Raw genomic sequence first — 9,065 nt, forward strand, 5'->3', positions numbered from 1 at the left:
ACCCCCCTCCCCTCTAGCAACGCTCAGTTTGTTTCCTATGATTAAGAGTCTCTTATGGTTTGTCTCCTTCTCTGATTTCATCTTGTTTTATTTTTCCCTCTCTTCCTCTATGATCCTCTGTTTTGTTTTTTAAATTCCACACATGAGTGAGATCATATGATACTTGTCTTTCTCTGATTGACTTAGCTTAGCATAATACCCTCTAGTTTGGATGGACATATTTTTATTTAGAGAAATGTGGAAGTGTATTAATTTATCCACTCTGTGCCTAACTTCTGAAAAAGATTTCAGTGGGAAAAGAAATGGGATTGCAATACCTCCTGACTTTCACACTTCAAGCACTGAACTGTGTGTGTGTGTGTCTCTGTGTGTGTCTGTGTATGTGTGTGTTTAGTGGTGGAAAAGAAAGGATTCCAAAGCCATTGGTGTCATGATGCCAAAATATCCAGATGAAGAATTCAATCAATTGTGCAGATGTTACAAATACATAATGCCAAATATCCCAATCTGTGGAAACATCAAGGTTTTTTTTTTTTTCATTAAAAAAAATATTTTGGCAGGGTACAGTTGCAGACTGATTTGCTAAGCTTAAGAGCCAAAATCACAACATTTTCTATCCAAAGTTACCAGGTTGATATACTCTGTAAAGGGTTTTTAGTGTCCCAAAGATTTATCTTTTCTTCTTTTCGGTTACTCTTCAAGCAGGAATTATTTTTCAGACTTTTATTACTTATTTAATTTAATCAGAAGGGGAGCATAAAAAGATAGACAAAATAGACAAATCCTCAGATATTGCTACAGAAATAAACATTGTATTTTTTAAGTAGTAACGTCAGGACACATTTTTTTTTTAAGATTTTATTTATTTATTTGAGAGAGAGAGAGAGCAAGCATGAATAGGGAGAGGGGCAAAGGGAGAAAGACAAGCAGACTTCCTCCTGAGTTTGATTCTGGGGTTTCTGGAATCATGACTGGAGCAGAAGACAGTTTTTTAACCAACTGAGTCACCCAGGCACCCAGGACAAAAATTTTTAAGAGATTTTAAATAGTCTTAAGGAAAAAAAAATGTACAGGACATCGTGAATTAAGGTTTCTTAATCAACACATTAAGTCTTCATAACATAACCTCTGAAACCCTGTCTGTTGCTGGAATGCTCTAATCTGGCCCCACCTATCCAAGTCCTTAAATATCTGACTCCCTGATTCCATAGTCTACTCTTGCTCTCCTACCAGTGACCTGACACCAGAGTTCCATTGGGAATTTTGTATCTTGTTAATCCCACCCAGCTCCACACCCTTGCCGTGTTGAATCACTGCCCACACTGCAAAACTTATGGTCATCTATCTTCTTCCTTACTCCACCCCAAACTGCTCTTGGTTTTCTCTCTCCCTACCCAACCTCCCCACAGTCTCCTCCTACCTGAATCTTTGATTATTTGGGAAGAGGGGAGGCAAAGAACAAAGGTCCTCCACTTTCACTTCTGAAAGAGATAAGGTCCTCTTCAATCATGCTACCGTCTATATTTATTTTTTTAAATATGTCACTATGATTAAATAGACAATCAAGTGTTATTGCTAAGTCACCCATTACTATCTTTACCCATTACCAATTTACTGTGACATTTTAAAAAAATTTTGTCTTCCAGGTCATTTCCGGGTGGTGCTGGACGGAGTGGCCAATGGCCTGCAGAGTAACATGCCTAAGTTTTATTGTGACTACTGCGACACATACCTCACCCATGACTCTCCATCTGTGAGAAAGACACACTGCAGTGGTAGGAAACACAAGGAGAATGTGAAAGACTACTATCAGAAATGGATGGAAGAGTAGGCTCAGAGCCTGATCAACAAAACAACCGCTGCATTTCAACAAGGAAAGATACCTCCTACTCCATTTTCTGCTCCTCCTTCTGCAGGGGCAATGATCCCACCTCCCCCCAGTCTCCCGGGTCCTCCTCACCCTGGTATGATGCCAGCCCCCCATATGGGGGGCCCTCCCATGATGCCAATGATGGGCCCTCCTCCTCCTGGGATGATGCCAGTGGGACCTGCTCCTGGAATGAGGCCACCTATGGGAGGCCATATGCCAATGATGCTTGGGCCCCCAATGATGAGACCTCCTGCTTGTCCCATGATGGTGCCCACTCGGCCAGGAATGACTCGACCAGACAGATAAGGAGAGACAGGAACCTCTTTATATTCATTTTATATTACTTGTTCTACTTCACCAGGAGATCATGGTGCTGTGACTCTGGGTGTTTTCTAACAGCATGACAAGGAAGATTTGCTTCCCCTTCCTATCGAGAATAGTTTTTGCAGGGGAGTAGTGAGACAAAAAAAAAAAAAAAAAAGGCAATTTTCATTTGTATTGTGAAATGTGAAAATAAAATTGTCAAGTGTTTTAGTTAAAAAAAATTTTGTCTTCCAAAAATTTAATCCTAGATATTAAAACTCAAAATTCTCAAGCTATTTTTCATAACTAAAACCACCTTTGAGATCACTCAGATGGCCCCTGAAAAATTACAAATATTGGTTCTTTCACCTTATAGAAAGAGACGTGCTAGAAATAATTAGGTCTGTTTGATGAGTTGCATGGGAAGAGTTGTCAAATCAGGAGAGACACTCATTTCCATGTTAACTTGGTATAGGGAAAATTTTATTAATATAAATTTATGAGAAATTGTATACTTATGGGAAATCCATGGTGATTTTTCAGTATCTTCACTGTCCATGAGACATTTCAACCTCCAGGGGAAACATTGGTCAAAACTCTAAGAAATAGTTGTGTTGTGTTTTCATGTATTTATCAGTCTGAATATTGCTCTTCCTCATGACCTGATGATGCTAGGCAACCACAGTGTTATCAGTCATAATTCCAGCTATTGTCTCAAATTTTACTTGGCCATAATCTTATTCCCTTAATTTGAATGTAGCACCTTCTACATCAGTGGCTCTGAGCTGGGGATCTGCGTCAGACTCAGGTGTGGAATTTTATATCAATACAGCTGTCTACATCTTACTTCAGACTGATTGAATCTCTTCACTTGTATCCTTGGCCCATTATGAGTCAGGATTATCATATATTATATCTTGAGATTTTCCCCCCTCTATAAAAATTATGTTCATTTGTATGAATTGATGTGACATTTAGTGACTTCTTTGAAAATGGGGTTAGTTATTATATTCAAATATTTCGTGTGACAAAAAATGTTAATAACTTGATTACCTTTGCCATGTGATGTAACCTAATCCCAGAAGGGAGCCATCCTTCTCACAGATCCTGGCTACACTCAGGGGGAAGAGACTGTAGAGGGAGTGTACACAGGAGCAGGAATCATAGGGGTCAACTTGGAATTCTGATTCTATCTCTCAAAGCATCCTCATCAACATTTAAAAATAGCAGAAATTCTTCTTTTTTCATCTTTACAGTATACCTGGGAGTTTCCATTATTTATTTCTTTCCATAACTTCTCATATTTGGAAGTTGGGAGAGCAATAAAAGTGATGTCAGTCTTGCCTCCTTTGTCTCCTAGAGTATAGACACTCTCCTCTCTCTACTGCTTCATCTCAGGCTCCTTCCCTGGCTCTGCTTTCCATCCCTTAAAGTGGATGTTCTCTGGGGTTCCATCTCTACTCTCTTCTCCTTGGATTTACTTTAACAGAATGATTTCACCTATTTCCATTGCTTCCACTCCCATCCATGTGCTAACACTGCTTATAATTTATATCTCTAGCCCAGTTATTTTGCCTGTTTTAAACATAATTATTCTCATTTTCCTTAATTTAAACCAAATTGGTTACCAAGTGTGTATGTCAGAGATACGAACCTTTACTCTTCATGACATTTATAAATCTTGATTTATTTTAAAACCTGTTTTATGTTACTATGGATTTTATTAATGAAACTTGACAAAGTTTCAACGTGTGTTAACTCAGGAACTGACAAGTGGGATAATTATCATCTGAAAGCCGTATTGCAACTTCAAGGAGATCTTACCATATTTACGAGTATTTAGAAGTGACAGTCAGGAAAGTCCTAATGGTTAGGATAGCTAAGTGACATTTGCATAGCAAACATTTTATTCCTGGGAGTCTTTGCAACCGTCTCACTATGGCATGGCAGGTGTTACCTATCGTTAATCAAAAAGTCTGAAATAAAAGGTATTTTACAGCAATTTACTATCAATATCATCATTATAACAACATTGTACACAGGTGCGATATATAAGAAAATATTTCTTCTGTCTTGAGAGAGGAGACAGGTGGGGGAAGAGAGGAGGAGAGGCAAGAATGGCTGTAAAGAAGCAGAGAGGCAAGTGAAAGTACCAAACTTGAGAGCGTCCAAGGTCGCAAGGTGAAGGGGACACGGTTCCCGCTGCAACCCTTTTCCTCACCCCTTAGGCCCACCAGCACCCCATCAGTACTCAACTGGCCGGAGGTGTTGCAATTCAGAAGGGGCTTTAGTAGGCAGCTATAAAATGCAGTGTTAGTAGGACTAGAATTTTCAAACTATTTGGAAAGAATTAGCAAATTGAGGTGGTGGGGGAAAATATGAAGGGGGGCTTAGGAAGAGACACAGAGAGGCAGAGACAGAGAAATAAAGCCAGAGGGAGACACACTCAGAAAAAGGATCAGAGAAAACTTTCCAGGCAAAGCCTCTAAGGGAGTTACACGAGACAGGAATCTGGTTCAACGTTAGGATTCCTGGAATTAGAAAGCCACAGGCTAATCAGGCCCTGTCAGAATGAGTCAGTACAAAATGAACCGGGGGCGGGGGGGTGGTGGTGGCGGAAATCTGCCCTAAGTGCAAGAATTTTGTCACCACATTTTGTTCAACGTACTGAAAAAAATGAAATAACCACGTTTAATAAAAAGCTTCAGATGCTACAAACGTTTCTGCCACATGCAAAACCAATCCAAGTGGACAGACGAGACCGCGACGAGGTGCCACTTCCAGAGGCCAGGGCATCCTTCAGCCTCTAAGACCACCTTCACCAATGGAAGCTTCCACAAAGTTCACTCTATGCAAATCTCTCTAAGCTCATCAGTAGTCGTGAAAATAGGCTTGCTAGATCTCATGTGAACTGCTGCGTCAGCAACCTAGGAAATGAGTTCTAATTCGCACAAGTCGATTTTTGAGTGCTGTTTTTAAGAAACCTTGAATTATTCTACTGGAACTGGTTTTGGAAGTTCTGTTTTTCGCCCTTAGAATATATACCAGTCGCTAAGCTCAGCAGCACTGACGTTCTCTCCCCAGGATAAGGACAATAATGATAACAGGCATCATGTACCGAGCACTTCCTTTGTGGCAGGTGTTGTTCGGAGCGTTCCATGTGTACGATGCATCGAAATCTCACAGAAGCCCACGTGTTTGGTGTCCTTCTCATCCTGGTTTTTACAGGCGTGGAAAGCAGGAGACAGGGAGGCTAAATGATTTGCCTGGAGTTAACACAGCTACTGGTGAGTGGCTGAGCATTTGCTCATGCTGCGACATGTGCCTGCGATGCTGTACGCCAGCATTTCTGCCCATCGGCCTCCCACTTGGTTTCAGGGTCTGCTTCAAAACCCAGGATCCTCCACAGAGCTTCTCCTGCCACCCCACCCTTCCTCCCACACCCAGGAGAATGAGTCAGCTCCTCTCCTGCGACCTTCTGGCACTTGTTCATCCCTGTGGCACAACTGTCTTTATGCTCTTGGTTTCCTCTAGTACAGCACCTAGCGCTGCACACAGCAGATGCTGCCCAAATGCTGCGTCAAATTTCTCAATCCACTCTGTACCTTGGACTGGCTAGGCTTTGTTTCTCCTCAAAGCACCCCAACATTTAGCGTGGCTTTTCTACAGCTCACTTTGACTCTCTTTCTACCATTTTTACTCTCTCATCTTGAGATGTCTCCACAGTTCATAAAGTCCTTCATGTTAGGGACCTTATTTGATTGACAATACACTAAATCTGCGGACAAGGACTGCACTGGGAAAACATCTGATGAAGTAAATGCCTGGGAACTACATGAACTCTTGTCGGAGCATCCACAACCCCCCAAGACCGATTCTTTACAGCCCTGTGCTCTGGCTTAGCTGGATAATTAAATGAATGCTCTAATTCGGCCCCTATCCCCGTTAGACAAGAGCCACGCAATCGGGTTCTATGGACATAAAGGTTTCGACTTCTATTATTTTGCAGTAAGCAGGACATCTCAAAGAGGGAAACTGGGAGCCCCAGAAAGTATAAAATGAGAACCTGGTCTGAGCAGCCCACTCTTCTGATAATAAGAGGTTAATACATACATGAGACTAAGAATGTAGGAAGCCCTGAGAATGACAAGATAGGACCCTGACAGGGGTAGGTAGATAGGGGGCCTTAAGAGAGTGTGGCATCCAGGGGACTAAGGGTCAAGAACATCTCCATCTTCCCTCCTAGTTTGGAGCTGTGGAAAACCCCACACCTGGCACTTTGGCCAAGGCAGGTCTTCAAATTCTAGACCTGTGGAACTGGCCAACAGGGCTTTCCAGAACCAGGTAAGCGTGTTAGCTCCCACGAACACCTGTGCTCTGCTAAGCTGGATGTGGTTTGTTCCCAGGGAATTCCTTACGCTGTAGCAGAACTGACTGTACCCTGTCCACAGGCTGGGATTTAGGATGAAAGCAGAGGTCAAAAGGATAGAATACGATTATTAATCTCGGGTGATCTCAAAGATTTGGTTCAGAGAGGAGAATTCTATTGTCCTGTGGCTCATGGCCTTGCAAGGTTCAGAGCAGACGAATGAGGCCAGCCTCTGTCCCGAGGCCTTGGTATCTTTAACACAGCCCCTGGCGACACCCCTGAGTCGATTCCCCAGAACAGCTGGGAAATACTCTCACTCTCTCTTGCTTACCTTTCCACCTGGCAGCTCCAGGCTTTGAGATTAGCACAGGAACATTGGCCTTTCTTATTTCTTGGCTCCTTTCCAAATACACGGCTGTTTATGGGAAAACATTTCCTGGTTGTAAAACATATTTGGAGAAACAGCATTGGTACAATTTTTATTTCTCGTGGGATACCTTTCTTGCAAGGTAGAACTACTGTCCTTGGATGCTAAAGACGTCTGTGAAAGGTTTAGATATCCTGTGAGTAAGGAGCACTTCCAAGGTAGTTCAGGGTGAAAACTTAAACTGTGGCAGTTTGGCTTTCAGTTTGATGGTGGTCTTTGAAAGAAAAGAACATGTCTTTTCTCTCCTCTAAAATTTCTCACAGCCTGTGTCTACACCTCACATTGCTTTCTCAGTGCTGTCATTAAAAAATGAATTAAAAATAGTTTATTCTAATAAATATATGCACATGGCCAAGCAGCGTCAAAACATCTCTAGTCAAAATCAGCAGTTGGTTACCCCACCTCTCTTCATAACCCCCCTCCTGCAGTAACGTTCAATTTAACTGCTTCTTCTGTGTTTTCCTGTTGTGTTTTAAAACCATAATTTCTCTTGGTTTTTTTTTTTTTTTTCAACTTTGGCCAATATTTACTGTTGAGATTACTTAAACATTTTGCAAGTCTCATCCCTCTTAGCCACTCCCTACTGTTTCTATTACCATATATCACACTCTCTAGAATTAAAAAGATCAGTTCATGATTGCACCACCATAGCTGTGTAAACATTGACCACTGCTGAGTCAAACACTGTTGTTTGATACATTCTTCCTTGTACAAATAGTTCTTTAGTTTTCCTTCCTTTTTTTGTAGTTTCTTATGAATCTATCCAACTGCTCCACGAGAGCTGTAAAATACTTAATGAATTAGCCAAATGCCTACAATACCTCTTCATTCATTTCATCCCTCCCCTCACCCTCAGGTCTCCATCCCTGAGTCTTCTTCCCTTCTGATCCAGTTGACATGAGTTACTTTCTAGTCCTGAGTGGAGCTCTCACCCTTCCCTTTGCTATGTTCCTGTGCTGGGTCCCCAGGTCCCTGGGTCACATAACTTCTTTTTTCTTGGTTTATTTCTTCATTTTCCATAGCATATTCTCTAGTACATTCCTAAGAAAGGGTGCATGGGTGGTGATTTTTCTTAGTCCGAGTGTACATGAAAATGTCTTGCTGACATACTTGATTGATAGTTGGGCTGAGTATAGAACTTTTGAGCTAAAGTCGTTTTCTCCTCCTCAGATATTAAAGACATTGATTCATGCATATGTTCAGGGTATTTAAACCTTCTTTAAGAATTTTATAGATATATGTATATACACACATATATACCCTGGAATCCTTAAATTTCAAGATGCCTCGAAATAAATATTTTAAAAATCCATTATTCAGAGTGCTCTGTGAAGTTTTTTTTTTTTTTAATCTGGAAGCTCATGTCCTTTAGCCATAGGAATTTTTCTTGCTATCCATATCCTCTTTTTTTTTTCTAGCAATCTTATTGTTGATATTGCTGGATTGCTTTCTAATTTTGTCATCTCTAACAGTTTACAACTCTATCTTTTGTCTTACTTTCTGAAATAGTTTCTTTGATTTGGTTGTAATCATATTTGTACTTCCAGGGAATCTTTCTTTATTTCCCCATAGCAGTTTGGTCTGCTATGAAAATAATGGGACGCAATGGGGGTGCCTGGGTAGCTAGATCAATTGAGCGTCTGACTCTTGATTTTGACTCAGGTCATGATCTCAGGGTCCTGGAATCAAGACCCACATCAGGCTCTGCTCTCAGCATGGAGTCTGCCTGAGATTCTCTCTGTGTTTTTCCCTCTGCCCCTTCTCCCACTCACTCTCTATCTTAAAATAAATAAAATCTTTTTTAAAAATGGGATGTAGTATTTTCTCTTATCTCTCTGAGGATGCTAATAAAAATATTTTATTTTACCTTTTCTTCCATTTCTTATATTGTGTCCTTTCCCTCCAAGTTCATAGTTTGTTTGTTTCATAAGTGTCTCTCATGCTGGAGGCTTTCCACAAATGTTTGGTAATCTGTGGCTGTCCATTTACATTATTGTAATGGCTTTACTAGGATATACTTTATATACCACACAATTCACCCATTTAAAGTGAACAAAGCAGTGGTTTTCAGTATGTTCAGAGTTTTGCAATCATTG

The 9,065-nt window shown here is 40.9% G+C and overlaps 1 pseudogene; it reads left to right on the forward strand.

Moving 5' to 3' along the window:
* The first annotated feature begins 1,652 nt into the window (after positions 1-1,652).
* On the forward strand, positions 1,653-2,340 carry LOC140616812 (U1 small nuclear ribonucleoprotein C-like; annotated as a pseudogene).
* Positions 2,341-9,065: the final 6,725 nt, after the last annotated feature.

Source organism: Canis lupus, chromosome 25 (genome assembly GCF_048164855.1).
Source record: "Canis lupus baileyi chromosome 25, mCanLup2.hap1, whole genome shotgun sequence".
NCBI classification, from domain to species: domain Eukaryota; kingdom Metazoa; phylum Chordata; class Mammalia; order Carnivora; family Canidae; genus Canis; species Canis lupus.